This window comes from Anolis sagrei, chromosome 5, assembly GCF_037176765.1.
Source record: "Anolis sagrei isolate rAnoSag1 chromosome 5, rAnoSag1.mat, whole genome shotgun sequence".
Lineage (NCBI taxonomy): Eukaryota > Metazoa > Chordata > Lepidosauria > Squamata > Dactyloidae > Anolis > Anolis sagrei.
The window spans coordinates 95,178,234-95,206,016 of NC_090025.1; the positions used below are offsets into that span (position 1 = coordinate 95,178,234).

Consider the following 27,783-nt stretch of genomic DNA (forward strand, 5'->3'; position numbering starts at 1 on the left):
AATAAATAAATAAATAAATAAATTGAGCATTGGTCCCAAAGTTTGAAGGGGCATTCGATTTTCAAGCCCTGGCATTGAATTGTTGTGTGCAGTGTTTTGTTGTTGTTGTTGAATCCAGTGGCGTTTGGATTCCATGTGGTTCCAGGTTTGTTTTTTCCCCAGAGCTGCTACTTTCCCAAATTACCGATCTGAGGATCCTCTAGTGCAGTGGATGCCAAACTACCTTCATCCAACATCAGCAGAGACCCCCAGATGTCTCCACTGCCTGTTGGTGAATCTCATCCCTTTGAGATCGAGACCCCGAGGCTGGAAGGGAAGCCGTCGAGGAACTCACCGCCCCCTTCCCTCTATCCCTCCCTCCCTCCCTCTCTGGCCTTTGGAGCCTCGCCTTCTTCCTCCCCATCGCTTGGATTACAACCTGACGCCTCTGGCAGAGAAGGAGAAGGAGGAGAAAGCAAGAGCCCGAGGCTGGGGGAAAGGAGCGGCTCCGGCGAAGAGGAGGAGGAGGAGGAGGAAGATCAGCCTCTTTTGGGGACCGCCCCGGCTCTGGAAGCCGCCCAAGGGCCGGCACACGCGGAGGAAATGTGTCGCGCGTGGGGAGGAGAGCCGGCCAGAGGGCGGCGGTGCGCCTCGTCGGGGAGGTGAGAGCCTTGGCTTCGGAGGAGAAGGGGAAAAAGTTGTGCCCAAGGAGTCGCTGCCTTTGCCTGCCTGCCTGCCTGCCTTTCCCTCCCGATCCAAGGAAGAGACGCCGCTTTGGAGACGCACTGGAGGCTCCCCGAGAGAGAGAGGAGAGGTAAGATTATTCATATATTCTTAAGAGTCCGGACAAGAGCTCTGACTTGTTCCAGCTTGGCAGTTCTTTCGCCCTGATCTCCAGCCAAAAGAGCGCTCCTGACTTGAAATGCACAGCCCTTCCCTGTCTAGATCGGAGCTTTCTTACATCCATCCTTTCGGCAGGAAAAACAGGATGAGGATGGGCTTCCATGGATATGGAGATCAGCTCTGTCCAAAGCCATGGCTTGTTGGATCCTTGGGAGAGTCGGATTTTCCAATTTTAGGTGGCTGAATCCAACCCATTGGACCCAACTTTTTCCATCTTCCATTGAATATGAGCCATGGCTTGTTGGATTCTTGGGAGAATTGGATTTTCCAGCCTTAGGTGGCTAAATCCAAACATGGCTATGGAGGATCAGTTGCCCTTAAATCAATGCTTAGGGAACCCCCAAACTCAGCTCTCCCTGGACCCATTGGACCCAACTTTTTCCATCTTCCATGGCTTGTTGGATCCTTGGGAGAGTCGGATTTTCCAACTTTAGGTGGCTGAATCTGAACATGGCTATGGAGGATCAGTTGCCCCTAAATCAATGCTTAGGGAACCCCCAAACTCAGCTCTCCCTGGACCCAACTTGTTCAATCTTCCATTGAATATGAGCCATGGCTTGTTGGATCCTTGGGAGAGTCGGATTTTCCAACTTTAGGTGGATGAATTCAAACATGGCTATGGAGGATCAATTGCACCAAAATCAATGCTTAATGAACCCCCAATCCCAGACTTTCCTGGACCCATTGGACCCAACTTTTTCCATCTTCAATTGAATATGAGCCATGGCTTGTTGGATCCTTGGGAGAGTTGGATTTTCCAACTATAGGTCGCTGAATCCAAACATGGCTATCGAGGATCAGTTGTCCCCAAATCAATGCTTAGTGAACCCTCAAACCCAGTTCTCCCTGGACCCAACTTTTTCCATCTTCAATTGAATATGAGCCATGGCTTGTTGGATCCTTGGGAGAGTCGGATTTTCCAACTATAGGTCGCTGAATCCAAACATGGCTATGGAGGATCAGTTGTCCCCAAATCAATGCTTAGTGAACCCTCAAACCCAGCTCTCCCTGGACCCAACTTTTTCCATTTTCCATTGAATATGAGCCATGGCTTGTTGGATCCTTGGGAGAGTCGCATTTTCCATCCTTAGATTGCTGAATCCAAACATAGCTATGGAGGATCAATTGTCCCCAAATCAATGCTTAGGGAACCCCCAAACCCAGCCCTCCCTGGACCCTACTTTTTCCATCTTCAACTGAATATGAGCCATGGCTTGTTGGATCCTTGGGAGAGTCGGATTTTCCAACTTAAGGTAGCTGAATCCAAACATAGCTATGGAGGATCGATTGTCCCCAAATCAATGCTTAGGGAACCCCCAAACCCTGGGCCCATTGGACCCAACTTTTTCCATCTTCCATTGAATATGAGCACTTCAATCTGCAAAAAGTGATTAATCACCATTGCTGTTATAGAATCATAGTTGGAAGCAACCTCATGGGCCATCCAGTCCAACCCCCTGCCAAGAAGCAGGAATATTCCATTCAAAGCACCCCCAACAGATGGCCATCCCGCCTCTGTTTAAAAGCTTCCAAAGAAGGAGCCTCCACCACACTCCAGGGCAGAGAGTTCCACTGCTGAACATCCTAGGCCCTTGGGAAGAGCCTGATATTCAGAGACAAATCCCAGACACTTAGACCTAATGTACATGTGTGCTGAGTGGATATGTACATGCTAATAAATACATAAAACTAAAATCAAGGCTTGGGGAACACTGAAGCCCTACCAAAGTGAAAGGACAGGATAGGAGAAAGGAGACCATCCCTACATTAAGGCAGATAAGTGACTCATGTCTCTTGAATATGGTTTTTCGTTGAACTTTTAAAAAGCTGCTGATTTATGGATTTGATCCGAATTGTGTTTAATACTAATGATATTTAATGCTGTTTTAATATTTGTATATTTTTATAATTGTATGCTTTGAGGCTCCTGTGGGAGAGTAAAGCAAGGAATAAATAAATATAATAAATATAATAATAATGAATATTAAATATTAAATACCCAAATCAAGTGGGGTATAAATAATAATCATAATAATAAATACCCAAATCAAGGCTTATTAAATATTACATACCAAAATCAAGGCTAAGAGAACACTGAAGATCAGCCAACCAGAGTGAAAGGGCATAAATAAATGTAATAGTCTTCTGCATGAGATAAAGCAGGGGATTAATAATAATAATATTCAAATCAAGGGTTATTAAGTATTAGATACCCAAATCAAGACTTAGGGAACACTGAAGCTCAGCCAGAGTGAAAGGGTATAAATAAATGTAATAGTCTTCTGCGGGAGATAAACCAGGGGATTAATAATAATAATAATAATAATAATAATAAATACTCAAATCAAGGGTTATTAAATATTACATACCCAAATCAAGGCTAAGGGAACACTGAAGCTCAGCCAGTGAAAAAGTATAAATAAATGTAATAGTCTTCTGCTGGAGAGATAATCCCCGGGGGTTAATAATAATAATAATAATAATAATAATAACCTAAATCAAGGTTTAGGGAATACCGAAGCCCAGCCAAAGTAAAAGAACAGGATAGAAGAAAGGAGACCATCCCTAAATTAAGTCAGATGTATGGACTTAACCTGAATTGTGTTTAATACAAATGATCTTTAATGCTCTTTAAATATTTGTATATTTTAAATTGTATGCTGATGTTTTTATGTTAAGCAGCACTAAGTCTTCCGTGGGAGAGATAAAGTGGGAGAGATAAATATAATAATAATAATAATAATAATAATAATAATAATAATCCAAATCAAGGCTTTGAGTCTCCTGAAGGAGAGATATAGCAGGGAATAATAATAATAATAATAATAATAATAATAATAATAATACCTTACTTGGAACTGCACGCATCATTCGAAAATACATCACACAGTCCTAGATGCTTAGGAATAATAATAATAAAACTTTATTTCTACCCCGCCACCATCTCCCTAAGGGACTCGGAGCAGCTTACATGAGGCCAAGCCCAACAACACATCAAAAACAACAAGCAGTAAACAAAATAAACAATACAATACAATTAGTATAACTCACAGGTAGATAATAACAACAGAAATTTAAAAACCTATGGCTGGGAAGTATTTAACTTGTGATTTTGTGATACGAAATCCAGCATATAGATTTCATTTGCTGTGACATACTGTGTTTTGTGTCAGTAAAATAATAATAATAATAATAATAATAATAATAATAATAATAATTGAAAACAATAAACATTGACAAAATCATGACCTGTCAACTGCAAAAGGCCACCTTATTTGGATTTGAAAATACATCACACAGTCCTGAAAGCTTGGGAAGTGTTCGACTTGTGATTTTGTGATACGAAATCCAGCATATAGGTCTATGTCATATACTGTGTTTTTGTGTCAGTAAAATAATACATATTAAAATACTGAAATCAAGACGTAGGGAACACCAAAGCCAACCTAAAGTAAAAGGACAGGACAGAGAAAGGAGTTCACCCTTATGACAGATTAGTGACTCATGTCTTTTGAACAGGATTGCTACTGAACTAAAAAAACCCTCATTGCTGATTCATGCAAGTGTTAATTCTTCTCAACATCCACCTGTCAGATGCACCTAAGGAAACAATGGGAAATCCTTGCCTTCAAGGGCAATGTTGATCACTTCTTGCAGATTGAAGTGCTCATATTCAATTGAAGATGGAAAAAGTTGGATCCAATGGATCCAGGGAGGGCTGGGTTTGGGGGTTCCCTAAGCATTGATTTGGGGACAATTGACCCTCCATAGCCATGTTTGGATTCATCCACCTAAAGTTGGAAAATCCGACTCTCCCAAGGATCCAACAAGCCATGGCTCATATTTAATGGAAGATGGAAAAAGTTGGGTCCAATGGGTCCAGGAAAGGCTGGGTTTGGGGGTTCACTAAGCATTGATTTGGGTACAATTGATCCTCCATAGCCATATTTGGATTCAGCCATCTAAAGTTGGAAAATCCGACTCTCCCAAGGATCCAACAAGCCATGGCTCATATTCAATTGAAGATGGAAAAAGTTGGGTCCAATGGATCCAGGGAGGGCTGGGTTTGGGGGTTCCCTAAGCATTGATTTGGGGACAATTCACCCTCCATAGCCATGTTTGGATTCAGCCACCTAAGGCTGGAAAATTCGACTCTGGTACCTTTTGGAAACAAACTCTACAATTGATCCTCCATATCCATGGATTTGGGGTCTTCTGTCTATGGTCTGAGAATTCAACTGTCCAAGGATTCAACAATCTATGGTTTTGGGTACAGTTGACTTTCCTTATCTGAGGATTCTGTATCCACTGATTGAACCAGCTATCCAAGGATGAAATCATCCACAGCTTTTGATACAATCATCCCCACTCCATGGATTTCATATACATTGATTCCACTATTCATGACTTTAAAATATCCCCCCCCCCACAACAACAACAACAACAGCAACAACAACAACAACAAAATCCAAAAAAGGATATCATTTTTACTATTGTACATAACAGCTGAAGCATCCACGGGTTTTGGAATCCACAGAAGTCCTGGAATCAAACTTCAGTGGATACCAAAGTCCCTACTGCACATTGTATAAATATATTTCCAATATATACATATGTGGAAATATATGTACATAGAAACTTAGTTGGAAGAAAAGAGAGTTGGCATTTGTGGAGTCTCATTTGGAAGTAATTCTTCCTGACCTAAGTAGCAGAGCGATCAAACATATTAAAGAGCCTCAGGCTAGAACCTTGAAAACACCTTTATTAGAATAGTGTTGAGTCTCCTTTAGTTGAACATGGTGGGAGGTATATCTGAGGAAATATTCTTAGTGTTTAGACCAGAAATTTGGAGCTTTAAGGGATTTAGAGCAATTCTCATGAAAGACTGAGTGTGAAATATAATGACCCTGTCAATAAGACAAGGGATATTTTTTAAGTAAGGTCCGTTTGAACATAAGTATACAATGAAAGTTTATTTCAAAAAAGTAAATTTATTTTCAGAAAGTACATACTTCACTCTATTTTTCGACATAGTTGCCAAGTTTGTTCAAACACTTATCATACCTCTGAACCAATTTTAAAATACCCTCTTCATAAAAAATTTGCTGCCTGCTCCAATAACCAAATCATCTGTAATCAAAGAAGGGCGACCGGAGCAGTCCTCATCATGGACGTTGTCACGGCCGTCTTTGAATTGTCATACCCACTTACACACTTTGCTTTCACTCATAACAGTATCACCGTACACTTCACAAATCTGTCGATGAATTTCTGCAGCAGGCAGGTTAGCTACAGAGCGGAAACTGAGCACAGTTGTTCCCAAGGCATGGCGGTACACGACGCACGCGCTCATTGCGGTATGCGCGCAAACTACTAGTGTCTACAACAAAACGGACCTTACTTAAAAAATACCCCTCATATTATGAAGTGATCGATTGACAGTGTAATCGAGTGTAATCAACAGTGTACAGCCCTGGGTTTAATGGGGGGGGGGGGTAATGCCAGAAATGTATTAATAACCTTTGTCAGACTGCATGTAACATGAATTTGCTTATTGTTCAGTCACTTGTCGATTTTGTCCAGCTTTGGCCATTGTGTCATCATCAACTGAGGAACTATTTTGAAACTTTCTCTTGTTCCATTTTTTTGTGGAGCACAGATGCCTTGCGATTTCTGCCTTTGCAATATACTGAGAGCCAATTTGCCCATGTTCATCAGTGGAGGCACTCTTCAGGTTATTTCTAATGCTAACTTATGGCTCATAGAATACAATTGGATCTCAGGAGTAATTATTCAATGATAGTTAAGGATGGAGGGATAGTAGACTGTGGGTGAAATCTTTGACTAGAAGGGTAGCTAATTCCTATAGAACTGAGCTTGGAAATGTTACTGTTCTTTTTAGGCTACGACTCCCAGAGCTTCCCAAACACTGACCATACAATGTATTGTCGAAGGCTTTCATGGCCGGAATCACTGGGTTGTTGTAGTTTTTTTCGGTCTGTATGGCCATGGTCTAGAGGCATTCTCTCCTGACATTTCGCCTGCATCTATGGCAAGCATCCTCAGAGGTAGTCCACCTCATCCACCTCAACCACCTCACATGGCCATACAGCCTGAAAAAAACTACAGCAACCCATTGATCATACAACCCAGAAGATTGGGGAAAATAGAGTCTTAAAATATCACTTTTCCAGCTTCAATGGAATTCATCGACATCTCACAAAACTCACAAGTTAGATTGTTTCTTTAATATATGAGATTGTTCAAGTCTGCATCCTTGATCACTTCTTTCTTTTGAAGAGCAGTAACAAATAATTTCACGTATGTCAGAATCATGAGACGTAAAAGGAAGCAATTTCTCATGATTTATATTCTTACTTCATAAATGAGACTGTCAGGTTTCTCTGTGGTATTGATGACAGTCTTTGCTATGGTACAAGCAATTGGAAATCTACTAAAAAGCATTTCCTGACTGATGTCCAAAATACTGAATGTATAGAATAACTATTTACGTAGATAAGAATTTAGAGAGAGGATTTGAATCCCAACAAAAAAGGCCGTGGAAAGAGGAAAAATGCCAAACAACCTTTCACTTTAGGACTCAGTTTGTACTGACAGAATGCTTTGGCTCACTGTTTCATAGTTTCCTTTCTCTCACATTCTTTCCATAAATATGACAGGCATTTAGCCAGGAAACCTCTTTGATGGGCCTCCTTACCTGAAAGAAATCAAAAAGTGCAAAATGTGGACAATTTACTTGTCTGAAGTACAGCTTCCAGAATGGCCACTGGGAATTTTGGGAGTTGTCATCCAAAATGCATTTGCCCAGATTAGTTCAAAAGACACACCTAGCAGGAACATCTTTCCATTTCCATTTGTACTTTCTATGATCATAGGAAGGTGCTATCTACATGAAGATCTCTTATGTGTCAAACAGAAAAAAAATTATTGTCGAAGTCTTTCATGGCCGGGATCACTGGGTTGTTGTAGGTTTTTCCGGGCTATATGGCCATGTTCTGGAGGCAATTTTTCTCTTGACGTTTCGCCTGCATCTATGGCAAGCATCCTCAGAGGTAGTGAGGTCTACCTCTGAGGATGCTTGCCATAGATGCAGGCGAAATGTCAGGAGAAAAATAGCCTCCAGAACATGGCCATATAGCCCGGAAAAACCTACAACAATCCAGAAAAAAAAGTGCCAGACTGGCCCAAACTTGACTCCATCCTTCTTAATCATAGGGCAAATCCCTTCATTCAAAAGGGGTTGGAAGCAAGTCCTACCTTTTCACTCCTGATTAGTGCAGCCTTTCTTACACCTTTTATAAACCCATGGGATTCACAGGTCCATTCCTTGGCAATGAAAATGAGCATCCTATGAACATTGTGATATCCATGTAAGTTTGGAATGCCTTTGAGATGCTCTCTGATTTGAGCTATTTCTTTTGCTTCTTTTAATAATAATAATAATAATAATAATAATAATAATAACTTTATTTATACCCTGCTACCATCTCCCCAAGGTACTCAGTGCGGCTTACATGAGGCCGAGCCCACAATACATCAGTAATAAAAACAATAACAACAGTAATACAAACAATAAAACAAAACTCATAACAAAAAATAAGCAATAAACATTTACAGTAACACAACGATGTTTAAAAGACCTATGGCTGGGCCAAATGTAATAATTAAAATTTCAAAAATAATGTTTTTTTTACTCTTTACAATTATTTTACTCTTCTCATCTTTATTTTAATTTGGACTAATAGTCCACAGCTCTTTTCACCCAAATGCTTTGGAAAAAATATGTTGCTTAAATAGGACCGCTTTCCTTCATTCTTTAGGTACTTTTGTTACCTTCGGGAGCACGTAATGTGACGCCCCCTCCTGGTAGGAAAATCAGCTCGACACAAAAGCAAGCAGGAGCCAATTCCGGCTCCTTGCCTGCTTTTCATGAGCATGTGCCACCCCATGCCTCCTTGCCTTGGAAAGAGAGTGCCCAGAAAGCACGCATGCCTACCTGCAACCGAGCACCTCCTCTAGAGTAAGCATAAGAACTTACTTGTTGCCTCCTTGCCTTGGAAAAAGTGTGTGTGTGTGTGTGTGTGTGGTATGCAGGCCTAGAAGGCACACACACTTGCCTGCAGCAAGCACCTTCTCTAGATTTAGAATGAGATCTTGCCTGTTGCATCCTTGCCTTGGAAAAATAGTGTGTGCATGGCATGCAGGTCTAGAAAGCGTGTGCACCTGCCTGCAGCCAAACACCTTCTCTAGAGTAAAAGTGAGAACTTGCTTCCTTGCCTTGGAATGAAAGTGCATGCGTGTGTGGTGTGCAGGTCCAGAAAGTGCTCACGCCTGCCTGCAGCCAAGCGCTTCTCCTATAGAGTAGAAACAGATAAGAAGCTTCCTTAAAGTGCACACCTGCATGCATTTGAGTACCTCTCCCCTAGAGTAAAACAGCTTAAATGCCTAAAATGCCAGGAAGGGGAGCCTTGGAAGCCCCTCCCCCATAATGGGCCAATAGAAAATGGATGCAAAATGTGGTGGCTCGTCTTCTCGCCGGGGCGCAGGCGAGGTGTCGTATTACCCCAATTCTCCAACAGCTGCACTGGCTACTGATTGAGTACCGGATCACTTTCAAGGTGCTGGTACTAACCTTTAAGGCCTTATATGGCCTGGGGCCGGCGTACCTAAGGGCCCGCTTATCCCCCTACCAACCCCAGAGGTTACTCCGGTCAGAAGACCAAAATCTGCTTGCAGTCCCTAACATCCAGACCTATCATTTGTCATCTACTAGGCATAGAGCCTTCTTGATCGTGGCCCCTTATTTATGGAATGCCTTGATGGTTGAAACTCGACCTACTTGCTTTTCGGAAAGCCTGTAAAACGTTTCTTTTCCGACAAGCTTTTGATGGGTGAACAATCCGGGCTTTGCCTGTTCTTGCTGCCTATTATTATTGTTATGGTCATTTTAAAGCTAATTGTATTGTTTTAATCTGTTTCTGTAAACCGCTCCAAGCCAAATTGGGAGTAGTGGTACACAAGTTGAATAAATAAATAAATAAATAAATAAATAAATGTTTTGTCACCCCAGGGCAAAAACTGATATCTGCCCTCCCGATTTTGGAAGACTCCCAAAAAATGGATTAGGCCCCCACCGAAAGCTGGGACACAAAATTGGTCAAGGTTTATCCCAAATGCACAACCCTATTCCCTACAACAGTGGTGATCGATGAGTAGTCAATCAACAGTCTACAGTGAATATGTAAATATTATAAGAATACGGAACAAATATAATACCAAGTTTGGTATATGGTGTGGTGTGTGTTTGTGTGTGTGTTGGGGGGGGGATCATATAAGTGAGAAAACATTGTTTTTAAACAAGTTATAGCCTGGAAAGCCAGCAATGTCTAGAACAGGGGTCCACAAACCTTTTTAAACAGAGGGCCAGGTCACAGTTCCTCAAACTGTTGGAGGGCCGGATTATACTTTGAAAAAAACAGGAATGAATTCCTATTCACACTGCACATACCTTATTTGTAGTGCAAAAATCACTTAAAATAATAGAATAATTAAAATGAAGAACATTTTTAACAAATATAAACTTATTAGTATTTCAACTGGAAGTGTGGACCTGCTTTTGGCTGATGTGATGGGATTGTTGTTGTTGTTGTTGTGTGCTTTCAAGTCATTTCAGACTTAGGTTGACCCTGAGCGAGGGCTGGGTAAATGATGTTGGAGGGCCGTATTTGGCCCCCGGGCCATAGTTTGAGGATCCCTGGTCTAGAGGATTATTACTATGAAGAGCATGGTTTGGATTGCTTTTCGGTCATGGAAACCCAGTGGGTGACCTTGGGCGAGTTACACATTCTCAGCCTGAGAAAACTCCATGATAAATTTGTTTTAAGATTCTATAGTGTAAGTCTGAAGAACATGAAGGTACACAACAACAAGTATAGCAGTGTTTCTCAACCTGGGGGTCGGGACCCCTGCAGGGGTCGCGAAAGGGTGTCAGAGGGGTCGCCAAAGACCATCAGAAAACACAGTATTTTCTGTTGGTCATGGGGGTTCTGTGTGGGAAGTTTGCCCCAATTCTATCATTGGTGGGGTTCAGAATGCTCCTTGATTGTAGGTGAACTATAAATCCCAGCAAGTACAACTCCCAAATGTCAAAGTCTATTCTCCCCAAACCCCATCAGTGTTCACATTTGGGCATATTGAGTATCCGTGCCAAGTTTAGTCTATACCTATCATTTTTTGAGCCCACAGTGCTCTCTGGATGTAGGCTCCCAAACTCAAGGTCAACTCCCAAACTCAAGGTCAATGCCCACCAAACCCTTCCAGTATTTTCTGTTGGTCATGGGAGTTCTGTGTGCCAAGTTTGGTTCAATTCCATTGTTGGTGGGGTTCAGAATGCTCTTTGTTTGCAGGTTAACTGTAAATCCCAGCAACTACAACTCCCAAATGACAAAATCAATCCCTCCGTCAACTCCACCAGTATTCAAATTTGGGCATACCGGGTATTTGTGCCAAATTTGTTTCATTGAATGAAAATACTTACTGCATATCATTATTTACATGGTGATTCATAATGTTAGGGTTATGGTTGAGGGTCACCACAACATGAGGAACTGTATTAAGGGGTGGCGGCATTAGGAAGGTTGAGAACTACTGAAGTATAGCCTAAGTCGAGTGAGCTGGTAAATGCTTTTTTTCTAATCTGGAGCTGACTTGAATTTCAGGTGTGGTCCCTTTTTCCTAAAAGGCTATTATTGACTGTTTCCTATGAGATGGTAGCTTAATAGTGCCTAAAGGTATTACCAGATGGCTTTGTTGCTCAGTAGCAGTCTGTATTCCTCATCTGAATCCTTCAAAATGGGTTAAAAAAAGTTTTGTGGTACATTGCCAGCCCTACCCAGAAAGGTAATGGAAATACCAATCAACATTGTGAATGCAAGACTAACAAATTCCAGAGAGGAGCTATGGAATAGATTATGCATTTTTATAAAACCTACTTCCGAAGCTTTGTTATTAATCTACAGATTTGACCGGGCTGCTAAATCCCCAATGAATAATTAATATTATTGATTAAAGAATGAATCAAGTAAAGCAGCATGTATTGTTCCTCTCTGTTTTTGTTTAACATTTTTAGTTTTGTGATGGAAAATTCTTAGAAATGCTTCATCGGTTAATACTTCAAAAATGTTTATATGTTCAGGATCCATTAATCACAGCAATGTTAATGGATTTTTTCATGTAAAAAGGGCATGAGAGTGAATAAGAGTTCTGTATAGATCTGGAATTCACATACCATTGAGTACACTTAAAGCAGTTCTAATAAATACGATGTTTTAGTATATGTCTGAAGTGCCCCGTCCTTTATATTTTTATGTTTTATTTTATGAATTAACATATTGATATTGTTTTGCATTTAAAGAGCCGTTAGTGCTTTAGGCTTGTTCCGTGAATTGTATGAATTTGGAGAGTGACCATATATTCCAGTCCTATTGTTTCACCTACACTGTTTCCCTCATATTGCACTTTCCCCCACCTTATTGAAAGTCTAATTCCACTGTTTAGTCCCCTATGAGCTCCTCCCCCACAAATGTACCTTTTCATTGCTATCTCATCTAGTGTTTTATTACTTTATGTCGTGCATTTGTCCCACCCACTGTGTTTTATTTTCCATTATGTTATTCTGTACTGTTTATTTTACTTGATTGGTTTATTTATTTTATTTTGATGTTATTTTGTTGTTTATATTTTATGTTGCTGTAATGTATCGTTGGGCTTGGCCTCATGTAAGCCGCTCCGAGTCCCCTCTGGGGAGATGGTTGCGGGGTATAAATAAAGATGATGATGATGATGATTATTCTGCTGCAGTGAAATAAATGCACAACAGGGTTTTAAAATATTAATAGTTTAAGTACCTGAAAATAATTGATTTCCATGAAAGTGGGTGCTCAGTAAAGCAAAGCTATACATGTTTACAGAGAAGTAAAAAAAAAGTTTGAGTTAATTATAATATATAGTCAGCTGTCTGTATCCACAGATTCTTTAGATGCAACCATCCAAAGCTTGATGCTGCTGCTGATGATTTAAAAAATCATATGAAGAGCTTTTTGACAGTGGAATATACTACCTCAGAGTGTAGTGGAGTCTTCTTTGTAGAGGAGGCAGAGGCTGGATGGCCATCTGCTCTGATTCTCTGTTCCTGCATGGCAGGGAGTTAAGATGGATAGTCTTTGGTCCCTTCTATGCTGTTATATACTCCAGATTATCAAAGCAGATAATCCATATTATTTTATTTGAACTGGATTATATGAGTTTACACTGATCTACAGAGGTGCCCCTAGGTAATTTTCAACGGTAAGCAAACAGTACTTGCCCCCCCCCCCAACCAATCACTGATATATGTTTTCTGTTCATCGTGGGAGTTCTGTGTGCCATATTTGGTTCAATTCCATCATTGGTGGAGTTCAGAATGCTCTTTGATTGTAGCTGAACTATACATCCCAGTAACTACAACTCGCATATGTCAAGGTCTATTTTCCCCTAAGAGCGCCCCTGAGCAAAATCAACTATACTGCAAATGCTTACTTTGCGTAATGGGTTGAGCCGCCCCTGCTGATGTATAATTTCAGTTAGGGCTGTCCAACCACGGAACAATTTGTTTCTAAATTCGATTCGTTTTTAGGGGGGTTTTGCGTTTTGTTTTTTAAAAGAATTCCGAAATTTTTCTTTTAAAAAGTTCGATATTTACAAAATTTCGGAAATTACGAAACAATTTCGAAACAATAACGAATCGATTCGTTAATGGCGGACGCGATTGCGCAATACGCTAAAAAACCCTCCAAATGGGACAGGGGGAACTTCTGAAGCTTCCCTCTCCCTCTGTTGTTGACTGTTGGTGTGATAATTTATTTTTTTATCACTGATAAAATAAATAAAACTTGCACCAGACATACAGAAATAATAACGAAATAATAACGAAACAATTACGAAACGAATTGGAAAAATTCGTTTCGTTTTTTAGTTGCTCCTGAATGGTTCAATATCGCTTCGTTATCAAAAAAAATAATGAATTAATAACGAATTACGAAATTAACGAACGAAACCGCCCATCCCTAATTTCAGTTCAAAGGAGATAATCTGAATTCTATATGACAATATAGAAGTAGTCGTTGTGGTCTCTTCCAACTCTATGATTCTATATCTTGATTTCACCATTTTACTAAGATTGTATATAATGGTACTTGAATATCCACAGATTTTGATATCAATAAAGAGTCCAGGAACATGGTGGAGTAGGATCTGAGGTGTGTTTTGAGGGCTGTGAATCCTAGAAAGGCTACTGGACCTGATGGCATTTCTGGTTGGGTACTTAAAGACAGTGCTGACAAATTGGATGTTTTTTTGTTTGTTTTGGTTTTTAACATCAATCAGACCAGGGATCTTGTAGTAGATTAAAGAAGGAATAGATCAGAAATTCAGCCTTTGGCTATAAATGGAGATTGAGTGGAGGGGGTGGCCAGTTTTAAGTTTTTAGGTATTACTGTTTAGAAGAACCTGACTTCAGCATTGGTTAAGAGGTCCCAGCAGAAATTATATTATCTGAGACTTTTAAGGAAGCAACAATTTAATGAAAAACTTATGGTGACTTTCTACCACTGTGCTATAAAAAATGTCCAAATCTACTGCATCTGTGCGTGGTTTAGTAACTGCACAGTGGCAGATAGGAAAGCACGCCAGAGGGTTACCAGTACTGCCCAGATAATTATTGGTTTTGTAAAGAATGGTTGCCAACAAAATAATATTTACCCCCCCCCCCTCCATATACCTCTCAGAAGTACTATTTTCACTAAGTTGCACTCCTAGATAACTTTGTATCAGGATATACTCTAAAATATGACCACTGCATTAACTTCATTAAAATTGGGTACCTTTGGAGGAACTGCAAAAAAAAAAAAAAAAAAAAAAAGCTTCACTATCTAACAGTATTTTTTCCCACTTGCATCTTGGATCAGTTTTGACTGATTTCATATATGCCTTTAGGAAAAGACTGATTCAAGTGATGCCTATTCTTCAACAAAAAGAAGAAAATACATCCTGAAGGATTTTCTAGGCAGTAAGAATGCAGGAAGGGGATCATCATTGTTTACCTTTGTCTGCATCCTTTCAGTTCTTTATTATGAGGTGTGTGTCCATTGGAATTATCTCACCTGGAAAGTCCCTGCCACTTAGACAAACAAAAGACTGTTTCAAAGCAATGCCAGTTGGCCCCATTGTCCTGTGGTCTGATCTTCTGCCAAGCAGACAAAATACAGAAGTAGTAGGTGTTGCTAAGCAGAAACATATAAATACTGAAAATGTGTTGCTCATTTGCTTCCTTTGTTTTCATGGCATTGCTTGGGCTGTGGATGAGCCACATAAAAGAAACAAGAAAAGAAACCAGGATCAGAATAGAGATGCCCACAAGGCATGGAAAACAATAGAAGTGACTACATTTAGCTCATGTGAAGGAACATTTAACTTGGACGTTTCAACTGTGTAAATAGTGATCCATCTCCGATAAATGTAAAAGTGGTGCACCCATGTCATCCTTGTCTGGATTTCTCATATTGTCTAAATTTAACAGAGGTAGCACTTAAAAGAGTTCTGAAAAATACTGTTTCTGTTCCTGCTCTTCCCATCCTTTCTTGCTCATTTTTCTATTTTTTGACATACTCAGGTGTGTTTTGACATACTCAGGTGTGTTGAAGCACAATTATTTCTATCCTCCTAATCAGAGAATCAGAGGCGGCCCTAGGTAATTTTCAACAGTAAGCAAACAGCATTTTGCTGATATTTTGCTGATCACTGATATATATTTTCTGTTCATCGTGGGAGTTCTGTGTGCCATATTTGGTTGAGTTCCATAATTGGTGGAGTTCAGAATGCTCTTTGCTTGTAGGTGAACTATACATCCCAGTAACTACAACTCGCATATGTCAAGGTCTGTTTTCCCCCAAGAGCACCTCAAGAGCGCCCCTGGGCAAAATCAACTATACTGCAAATGCTTACTTTGTGTAATGGGTTGAGCCGCCCCTGCTCCTAATGTCCTAGCACTCCCCAAATAGGTGTCTTCTGTGTTGTTTGGATTTCACTTGCCATCTACTCCACTCAGGATGGTGCTATTTGTAATCCAAGCAATCTAAAGGATATTAAGTCTGAGGTAGACTGAATTCCATAAACTCTTTAGCAAAAGAATAACAATCTCTTCCATTGTAGGTTGTTCAGATAATAATAATAATAATAATAATAATAATAATAATAATAATAATAGGCATTATTTCTTATCCACCTCTCCTCATGGCTCGAGGTGGGTTACAACATTGCTGAAACATACATTCATTTAAAACATTCTTTGAAATACACATACTGAAATATATTTCCACAAAATACATATTAAAATACACAAAATAAAGATTAAAGATAAGATGCGAGTTTAGAATTTATCATTAAAACTGTCTGGGTAAGCCTGCCGGAAGATATAGGTCTTCATTTGTGTCTTGAATTGTGGCAGCTGATCTAGCTGTCAGAGCTGTTCTGGCAGGTTATTCCACAATCTTGGGGCGGCTGATGAAAAGGACCTCTGAGTGATGGTTTCCAGTTTGGTTCTGGCAGGCAGGAGCAGATGCTCCCTAGAAGATCTAAGTGGTGATTCAATGTAAAGCACATTGCAGAAGTCCAACCTTGAGGTTACCAATGCATTCACTACCATCTTCAGGTCCAACAAATCTAGGAAGAGGCAGCAGCTAGCAGATCAGCCGAAGTTGATAGTATCGTCACATCTACCTGAGCTGACATTTGGAGAGACAGAACCATGAGCGCTCCCAGGCTGTGAACACAGTCTTTCAGGGGGAGAGTAACCCCATCCAGAACTGTTTGACATACCTCCACCTCCAGATTAAGACCATTGATTGCAGGCACCTCTTTTTTTGTCTGGATTCAGTTTCAATTTGTCTTTCCTCATCCAGACCTTTACCTACTGCAGGCATTCATTCAGAAAAGACATGCTATTTTTAGCTGAAGCCGTTTTTGAAGGCATGGAGAAATATATTTGGGTGTCTTCAGCATACTGATAACACCCCTCTCCATATCAGTGGATGATCTCTCTCCAGCAGCTTCATGTAAATATTAAAGAGCATAGGGGATCGAATGGCACCTTGTGAGATACCACGTAACAGCTCATTTTTTAAAGGAGTAGATATCCTCAAGCACCATTATCTGGAACCTGCCCAAGAAGTACAACCCAAACAATTGCAGCACAGTGCCTTTGGTTCCCAGTCCCTCCAGGCATTCCAGAAGAATACAGTGTTTGATGGTATCGAAGACCACTGAGAGGTCTAGAAGCACCAACAAGGACACATTCTCCCTGTCCATGTTGAGATGGAAATCATCCAATAAGGCCATCATAGAAGTCTTAACTCCATATTCTGCTCTGAAGCCGGCTTGAAATGGATCAAGGTAGTATGTGTCATTCAAGACTGCCTGGGGTTAGCTATAGTTGGAAAAATTCTTTAGACATTCCTCTCTTTGTTGATTTAATTTCTATGTTTCAGTGTGCGTGGAATTTAGCTGTTCTCACTTGTCTTCTGACACCATTTGTGGCAATTTAAATGAACCCCTGAGCATGTGTTCTAATAGAAGATATGCCTTTACTTTGGGAAGACAGGTTTTTTTTTTGAAATGTAGATATCATGTCCATATACAATTTCAGTATGAGTAAAAAGATAGAAAAGTAATTTGGGCTTGAAAATAAATTAATTTCTGCTTGGGGGTTAGCTTCACTATACATTTCACAATACACTATACATTTCACAATACACTATACACTATAGATTTCACAATACATTATACGTTTCACAATAGGTCAAATCGATTGTTAATCTTGAGAGGTGTCAGCAAACTGTTTCCCACCCACCCACCTCCATTTTTCATGATTTTATCAGCACTCTTGGCTTCTATTCATATTCCTCTGATCTTTTTCTATGAAGAGGGATTCTCATATTCTCTCCTAGCCAATTTTGTTTTTTGCTGTCATTTGAGTAGCAACTGTACTCAGCACGGTTGCATTTGATGTTGGAAAGATAGGTATGCCAAGCATCTTGGCAGGGACAGCGTCCAGAGACTTCAAGCTCTCCTATTATGTTCCAGATTGTTTGTACCTAGCATAAAGGCAGACATGGTTGAAGAACAGGTGTCCCAAAGTTTGGAAATACCTCATTATTTGGGAAGTTTGGGGGATTTAGACTAACAGAGCTCAAGTTTCTTTCATGCTTGACTTGTTGTCTGTAATCTGGATGTCTGGATCAATTTTGAAATAAAGACAAATACCACTTTAATTTAGTCTTTGTTTTAGTTGCTACAGCTTGATGGGTAATCTGATGCAAAATTAGTCATGCCTTCACATCAAGGAGTGGAATAATCTTAAGTCTGTAAATGATGGGCTTGCCAATGTGCTTTATCCATTCAGTGGCTGAGAGGACTTTTTTGAAAAGTTTTTTTCCATTCCAGACAGTTTGATTTTTGTGGCAAAGTGGAACAAGCAGTTTCTTCTTTCTTTTTCTAATTGTGATGTGAATTGGTATGTCCTAACTCAAACTTCACATCACTCACACTTGATATTGCTATTGTTGTAGTAGAGTGTGCTGAGCAAGCTACAATGAGTAGTAGAAGGACAAAGAGGGCTGCTCAAGTGTTAGATCAAGAGCAGCAAAGGAAGCGGATCTGCGAAATACTTAATGCTCCAACTGAGGAAGAAGACTTCATGAGGTTCACGGGGAGTGATGGGACTAAGAGTGATAATGGAGAGGAGGATGGGCTAGACTGGACCCGTGTACAAGAGATCAGGGACATATGTACTCAACCCACCTCAAGTGAGGAGTTTGAAGGGTTCTCGGGAGACTGGCAACATGGAAATACATGGGGTGATCTAAGTCTTGATAGACGCTGGAAAAATTGGAGGGATGGGCGGTAGCGAGCAACTGTGGAAGCAAAAGCACCTGAGAGTCATGATGACAGGGTGGAGTCCAGCTCCACCTCTGATGAGGAGTTATAGGATAAAAGTAAGGTATCAAACTATTGGAACTTTGCAGTAGGCAAAGTGTTGTATTGTGCTTGGGACTTTGTTGCTGCCTTTACTGTAGCCTTGGGTCCCGGGACTGCAGATCGTTGTGCTTCCGTGCTTCTACCGACTGGAATCCTGTAAGTGCTGACTTCTACTCCTTGCTGACTTTGGATTGTTTTTGGATGACAACATCGCATTTTGGACTTAACTTCTGCTTTTGGACGTGCCTCGACCTTGGACTGTTTCCTGACTACGTTTTTACTTGCTCCCACCTTGCTACTTTGTGTTTTATGGACTCTGTAATTTTGAAGCAGTTTGCTTAAAGTTTTTGTTATACCGGATTATATCTCTATATAATCCAGATTATTCTCCAAGTTGCGTTTTTTGCTTAGCAGTTGCTACAGACTTTGTTTTATTGCTAGACTCACTGAATTCAAGTGTTTCTAAGCTATTTTTGTTTGTTAATAAACTTTGTTTGGACCTTTTACTTGTGTTTGGCTCCTTTAAAGCTTCTGGTTCACGACAGCTATATAGACAGCAAAGCTATCTATCTGTCTATCTATCTATCTATCTATCTATCTATAAAGTTAAGGATTAGGTTTGTGTTAAGGTTAAAAAACCACATCTTCATGCTTCATTTGTATAGTTTTTTTAGTTGTCATTCTGAGCTTTCAGACTTAAGTTCTTCTCCCTGGAATTTGATATAGTACAGGCCAAGAAAGTGCAATATTCCCAAATTTGATCAGAAAGTTATTAGTAGTATAGATTAATATCCATTTGAAACACATAAATCTGCAAATTGCATAGTTTGCCTCTCAACAAAGAGTCATTTAAAGCATTTGGTCATTGTTCTTTCTTGTCTTTTCTTCTTTCATCATAATGGCAAGCTCTTTTTGGTTGTCACACATATCATCTTCAAAAAAAACCCCATCACTATCAATTAATTGGTTAAGAAAAGCCTGTTCATTGCCTCTAGCAAGGGTAGCAAACCTCTTTTAAACCCAAGAACCGCATTCAATTGTGGAGACATTCTTGGGAGACACATTCTTGTCATGAATAAAAGGGAACAAAAGTACCAACATGCTTTAGCTTAAACAGCTTTCTGACATTTGATATTCTAGAGTGGGAGACATCTCATATGCCTCAAAGCACACAACAAAAAGCTACCTTGAATCTTAAACTGGGAAAACAATGGGACACAAATAAATATAATACCAACAGGTGGGTACTCTATCCTAGAAGGGATTTAGGACTCCCCTGCTGAGCATATTGCATGCGTGGTTTTTTTTTAGGGAGTGTTTTCGCTCAGAGACTCTTAGGCCATCTACACTGCCATATATTGTAATGTGGGAATTGCATTGGCCTAGTGCATCCATATAACACACACAGGGTAATGAGATTGAACCCAGGATAAGCCACTTAATACAACAGGATCCTGGTTTGTTTGTTTTTTAAAAACCTGGAAATTGTATAGATGGGATACCATTTTAATAAACAATTGTATAGAATAGGATGAACACTCACATATTTTAGCATCTGCAGGATGTGTGTGTGTGTCCTAGAACTAAACCCCAGCAGTTACCAAGGGCCAAATGATACCAAATGAGAGATAGCAGATACCAAATGAGAGACTCCCCCCTGGGCACACAGAAAACTGGGCAACTTGGAAGGCACTGAACAGACTGCGCTCCGGCACCACGAGATGCAGAGCCAACCTCAAGAAATGGGGCTACAAAGTGGAATCCACAACATGCGAGTCTGGAGAAGAGCAAACCACAGACAACCTGCTGCAATGCAATCTGAGCCCCGCCACATGCACAATGGAGGACCTCCTTGCAGCAACACCAGAGGCACTCCAAGTGGCCAGCTACTGGTCAAAGGACATTTAATCAACTACCAAGCTTGCAAACTCTGTTTTGTCTGTTTCTTAAAACTTTGTTAAAAATGTAATACAATTGTCTGGTTGATACCGACATGATAAATAGATAAAAATAACCATTGGCCCTTTGTATCCTCCCCTCAGCCATTATTTATTTATTTATTATTTATTATTTGCATTTGTTGACCGCCACTCTCAGCCCGAAGGCGACTCGTGGCGGTGTACAGAACACAGAACATAAAGACAACAGCTACAATAAATCAGAGTCAAAACACACAGCTTACTAACAACAAATAATTAAGCTAAAAATCCGCTTCGTCTTGTTTGGGTCATAATCCGTCTCGTCGTCTTAGTCCATTCCGGTGGTCATTCCAAAACATAGCACTTAACTAAAGGCCTTTTCAAAGAGCCAGGTTTTCAGGCCCTTACGGAAGGCCATGAGGGAGGGCGCCTGTCTAATTTCCGCAGGGAGGGAGTTCCACAGCCGGGGGGCCACCACCGAGAAGGCCCGTTCTCTAGTCCCCGCCAAGCGTGCCTGTGAGGCAGGCGGGACCGAGAGAAAGGCCTCCCCGGATGATCTCAAGGCCCTCGTGGGCTGATAGGCCGAGATGCGGTACTCAAGGTATTTTGGGCCGGAACCGTTTAGGGCTTTGTAGGTTAGCACCAGCACCTTGAATTGGGCCCGGTAGCTAATCGGCAGCCAGTGGAGCTGGGACAGCAAGGGCGTTGTGCGCTCCCTGCGTCCCGCTCCGGTTAACAACATGGCTGCCGCGCGCTGGACTAGCTGCAGCTTCCGGGCCGTCTTCAAGGGCAGCCCCACGTAGAGAGCGTTACAGTAGTCAAGGCGGGATGTGACCAAAGCGTGTACCACCGTGGCCAAGTCAGACCTCCCAAGATACGGGCGCAGCTGGCGCACGAGCCGAAGCTGTGCAAATGCTCCCCTGGTCACCGCCGAAACCTGGGGATCCAGGCTCAGCGATGAGTCCAGGGTCACACCCAAGCTGCGAACCTGCGCCTTCAAGGGGAGTGCGACCCCGTCCAGCACAGGCTGTAACCCTATACCCTGTTCGGCCTCTCCCTCTTTTGCCCAAAGGTTTATATTCTAATGAGGCATGGCACAATAAGAAAAGATGATAGGGAAGAAGAAAAATAAGGCAAGTAGTCTTTCAGCAAAACCGATAAACAGTTGTTTCCCTTCTGTAATTGGTTAAATGGACGAACCCAGAGGGTGCTCACTAATGCTTCCTCTTCATCTTGGAAAGAAGTGATGAGCAGAGAGCCGCGGGGTTCCGTCCTGGGCCCGGTCCTATTCAACATCTTTATTAATGACTTAGGTGAAGGGTTAGAAGGCAGGATCATCAAGTTTGCAGACGACACCAAAAAGGGAGGAATAGCCAATACTCCAGAGGACAGGAGCAGGATTCAAAACGATCTTGACAGATTAGAGAGATGGGCCAAAACTAACAAAATGAAGTTCAACAGTGACAAATGCAAGATACTCCACTTTGGCAGGAAAAACGAAATGCAAAGATACAGAATGGGGGACGATGCCTGGCTTGAGAGCAGTACGTGTGAAAAAGATCTTGGAGTCCTTGTGGACAACAAGTTAAACATGAGACAACAATGTGATGTGGCGGCAAAAAAAGTCAATGGGATTTTGGCCTGCATCAATAGGAGCATAGTGTCTAGATCTAGGGAAGTCATGCTACCCCTCTATTCCGCTTTGGTTAGACCACACCTGGAATATTGTGTCTAATTCTGGACACCACAATTGAAGAGAGATATTGACAAGCTGGAATGTGTCCAGAGAAAGAGGGCGACTAAAATGATCAAGGGTCTGGAGAACAAGCCCTATGAGGAGCGGCTTAAGGAGCTGGGCATGTTTAGCCTGAAGAAGAGAAAGCTGAGAGGAGATATGATAGCCATGTATAAACATGTGAGAGGAAGCCACAGGGAGGAGGGAGCAAGCTTGTTTTCTGCTTCCTTGGAGACTAGGACGTGGAACAATGGCTTCAAACTACAAGAGAGGAGATTCCATCTGAACATGAGGAAGAACTTCCTGATTGTGAGAGCCGTTCAGCAGTGGAACTCTCTGCCCTGGAATGTGGTGGAGGCTCCTTCTTTGGAAGCTTTTAAACAGAGGCTGGATGGCCATCTGTCAGGGGTAATTTGAATGCAATATTTCTGCTTCTTGGCAGGGGGCTGGACTGGATGGCCCATGAGGTCTCTTCCAACTCTTTGATTCTATGAGAGGTCAACCCTCCTGTTTAAGGAACTCCATTGGCTGCCATTCATTTTCCGGTCCCTATTCAAGGTGCAGGTGCTTACCTACAAAGCCCTAAACGGTTTGGGACCCGCCTACCTGCGTAACCACATCTCTGTGTATGAACCCACACGATCTCTTCATTCATCTAGAGAGGCCCTGCTCACGATCTCAAGCGCGATTGGTGGGGATGAGGGATAGGGTCTTCTCGGTGGTTGGACTGGATGGCCCATAAGGTCTCTTCCAACTCTTTGATTCTATGATTCTATGATTCTGCTGTAGTCTGTTTGAATGGTTCACTTTATATCAGTAATACAGAATTACTTATTATGTACTTGATGATCTGATGTAATGGTTTGCTGTTTATCCTTACTAATAGAAAGTAGCAACGTCGTTGCTACTAGGAGTGTAAAACCTACCCCATTGCACAGCTTACTAGTTGGTTTGTATGATCTTGACTGTATCCGTAAAATTCTTTGCTTATTTGTATACTGTATTTAAGATCACACAGAATCATACAAACAAGCCTAATTTGATTTCCAAAAACATCAGTATAGTGTAATAATTTCCCTAGATATTTGAAGCTTTTTGTTTCTATTTGCATCTTAACTCTGTATCCAATATCCAATAAAAAAATGTCTCCTTTATTACTGCTAGTTACTTGGAACAACTGCTCCAGGACAATGCTTCTTCTCAAAAGTTCCAGCTGCAGCTCCGGGGGGAAAAATGCTGGGAGTGTAGCTCCCAGAACCACTCAACTTTCATGGCCAACTTCAAATCAGTTTCATTTTAATGGTGAACACAAAGATTGTAAATCTCACTACTTCCTCCAGTGCCAGCCATTCCATTAGGCAGAGACTGAAGTAAGACATAATTAGAAAATTGCTGAAGAATCTCTCTCTGTCTCTCTCTCTCTCTCTCTCTCTCTCTCTCTCTCTCTGTGTGTGTGATATGTCTACCTGGTATCATTTGGGTGCAGTGGAGGACAGTGGCCCCTTGCCAGTGTTGAAATAAATTTCAGCTGCTGATCTGATTGGCTTTTGTACATGGAATGTTGTATTTCATCTGGGTAGCAGTTCAGTGTACACTGGGGTACTATTGAATTTAATTAATTTAAATGTAATCTATCCTGAACGGAGATTTATTTCTGAATTACTGCTTAGAATATACTTTTGGTTGTTTTTGTTTTCATAGTAGATGTGGTTAAATTTTCCAGCTTGGACTTTCATGAGTGTTCTGTGCATCTTTGTGGAATAGTATGCTTGATTTGGGTACTAATAAAATATTCACTTAGAAAGCTATACCTAGAGAAGATCAGTAGGTATTTGAGATGGCGTCTATATACAAGCATCCCCTCTGGCCCCATTCTGATGGTTATTTCACATTAGACTTGTCAGATCTCAAGATCTGGTCTTGAGTCTCCAGTTTGCATGAGTTATTTCCTGACAGGAGACGAGGATATAAATTCTCCAGGTTTGGTTGGCTCACTCCAGGCAAGTGGAAAATGCTGTGTGCTCACATAGGACAGCAGTAACTTACTACAATTTCCAAAACTTCATTCATGTGTTGCTACAACTGGCAGGGGATCTATCCAATTACTTAGTTATTTTCCTCCCTTCCTCCCAGTTGTTGTGATGCTAGGGCTCACTTTCCATTCTGTCTGCCCCAAGATTTATTTATTTATTTATTCATTTATTTATTTACAGCTTTTATATTCCGCCCTTCTCACCCCACAGGGGACTCAGGGCAGATTACAGTGTACACATATATGGCAAACATTCAATGCCAATTTGACATACAACATATACAGACATAGACAGAGGCTGCCAGGGGAGCTGTCGCTTTCATCGTCCATCTGCGACACTGATGAAGTACTTCCGCATTCCCCGCACATGCTTTTGCTGGAGTCCTTTTTTATGGCCTCATAAATTAGTTAATTTAGCCTCCCCACACTTTAAGGTGGTACCTTATTTTCCTACTTGACAGATGCAACTGTCTTTTGGGTTGCAAAGGTTGACAACAGGCTACACAATTGGTTGGAAACCCACTCCAACTTGGGCTGGCTTCGAACTCATGACCTTTTGGTCAGAGTGATCTTAATGCAGCTGACACTTAGCCAGCTGCGCCACAATCCCTTTTCCTGTCCCATTAAACATCCTTTTTCCTGTCCAATTAAGTAAGGAATAATACAGTATATACTCGTGTATAAGCCAACCTGAATGTAAGCCGAGGCACCTAATTTTACCACAAAAAACTGGGAAAACATATTGACTTGAGTATAAGCCGAGGGTGGGAAATGCAGCCACTACACGTAAATTTCAAAATAAAAAATAGATACCAATAAAATTACATTAATTGAGGCATCAGGAGCTGAAATGTTTTTTAATATTTACATAATTATTTATTATTTATTATTATTTATTTATTTCTTGCATTTATTGACCGCCCCTCTCAGCCCGAGGGCGACTCGGGGCGGTGAACAGCAACAAAGAAAGACAGTGTACAGTAAATCACGACAATACAAACCAGACAAATACAACATAACATATACTTATACTAAACATCCGCTTCGTCAAGTCCTGGGGTCATAGCCGAAATTCGTAGTCCTAGTTCATTCCAGTGTCATTCCAAGATACACTCAGTTGAAGGCCTGCTCGAAGAGCCATGTTTTCAGGCCCCTACGAAAGGCCATCAATGAGGGCGCCTGTCTAACTTCAGCAGGGAGGGTGTTCCACAGCCGGGGGGCCACCACCGAGAAGGCCCGCTCCCTCGTCCCCGCCAGACGTGCCTGTGAGGCAGGCAGGACCGAGAGAAAGGCCTCCCCGGATGATCTCAAGGCCCTCGTGGGCTCGTAGGCCGAGATGCGGTCTGCAAGGTATTTTGGGCCGGAACCGTTTAGGGCTTTGTAGGATAACACCAGCACCTTAAATTGGGCCCGGTAGCAAATCGGCAGCCAGTGGAGCTGGGACAGCAGGGGCGTTGTATGCTCTCTGCGTCCTGCTCCCGTTAACAACATGGCTGCCGCGCGTTGGACTAGCTGAAGCTTCCGGGCCGTCTTCAAGGGCAGCCCCACGTAGAGAGCGTTGCAGTAGTCGAGGCGGGATGTGACCAAAGCGTGTACCACCGTGGCCAAGTCAGACTTCCCAAGATACGGGCGCAGCTGGCGCACGAGCCTAAGCTGTGCAAAAAAAAACTGTAATTTGAGATAAGACTGCCCAACTCTGATTAAATCATTACATATCTTCAATGTAAATGTACTTACTAGGCCTGGGTAACAACGCAAATATTTGTTTCTAAAATCGATTTGTAATTGGGGTTTTTTTTTTTGTTTCGATATTTAAAATAATTACAAAATTTTCCAAAAAAAGTTCGGTATTTACGAAATTTCGTAAATATTTACAAAACATTTTGTAAAGATGGTGCCCTTTTTTTCAATATTTTTTCAATATTTTTTAAGTTTAATTATTAATTTAGTAGAATAGGGAGGAGAAATTAAAATTATTATTAAGGAGGGAAGGCAGGCACTCACTCTGGCGGGCCCTCTAATCAAGGTGGTCAGTTGAAACATTCACACCTCGCTCCAGCAGACAAGAGTCCTTTGTCCCACCCTGGTCATTATTCCACATAAATATAAACCCTTTTTCCTACTTCCAACAGACCACTACCTCTGAGGATGCTTGCCATAGATGCAGGCAAAACGTCAGGAGAGAATGCCTCGCTCGCCCCTCTCGCTCGCCGCTCGCTCGCCCCTCTCGCTCGCCATAGATGCAGGCGAAAAGTCAGGAGAAAATGCCTCTAGGCCATGGCCATATAGCCTGAAAAAACCTACAACAACCCAATCAGGGACATCACCTCTCAACAAAAGATTGCTCCAGGCACTGCCAAGCCATCAAATGGTAATCAAGGTGGTCAGTTGAAAAATTCACACCTCGCTCCAGCAGACAAGAGTCCTTTGTCCCACCCTGGTCATTATTCCACATAAATAAACCCTTTTTCCTACTTCCAACAGACCTCACCTCTGAGGATGCTTGCCATAGATGCAGGCAAAACGTCAGGAGAGAATGCCTCGCTCGCCCCTCTCGCTCGCCGCTCGCTCGCCCCTCTCGCTCGCCGCTCGCTCGCCCCTCTCGCTCGCCCTCTCGCTGGCTTGCTCAGCCGGCGCCGAGAGAGGAGAGCTCCCAGCAAGCATCGGCAGGCGGCCATCTTACGTATTTCCGAAATGGACGGAAATACAAAATTTTTTGGCGCCTGCCGTTTCGATATTTAAAAACACTTCCAGGTTAAAAAAAAGGTTTTGTAATTGTTTCGTAATTCAAAAATTAATGAATTTTTTAACGAATTACGAATTAACGAAACGAATTGACCAGCCCTAGTACTTACGTATCCTTCCAACAATAATAAAGAGAGTAAAATAATAAATAAAATAATAATAAAGTAAAATAATGGAAATGCAATAATAACAGTAATAATAGAATAATAAATGCAATAATAGTAAAGTAAAATAATAAATGTAATAATAATCATAGTGTAAAATAATAAATGTAATAATAATAATGGAGCCCCCGGTGGCGCAGTGGGTTAAAGCACTGAGCTGCTGAGCTTGTTGATCGAAAGGTCGCAGGTTCAATTCCGGGGAGTGGCGTGAGCTTC

At 41.4% G+C, this 27,783-nt stretch overlaps 1 protein-coding gene across 1 annotated transcript in view; it reads left to right on the forward strand.

The window, feature by feature from the left end:
- Positions 1-393: 393 nt before the first annotated feature.
- SEMA3D (semaphorin 3D) overlaps positions 394-27,783 on the forward strand; it is a 255,213-nt gene continuing 227,823 nt past the window's right edge. Inside the window, exon 1 of the mRNA XM_060778197.2 lies at positions 394-793. The gene's annotated coding sequence lies outside the window, so the exon portion shown is untranslated. The remainder of the gene's footprint in view (positions 794-27,783) is intronic.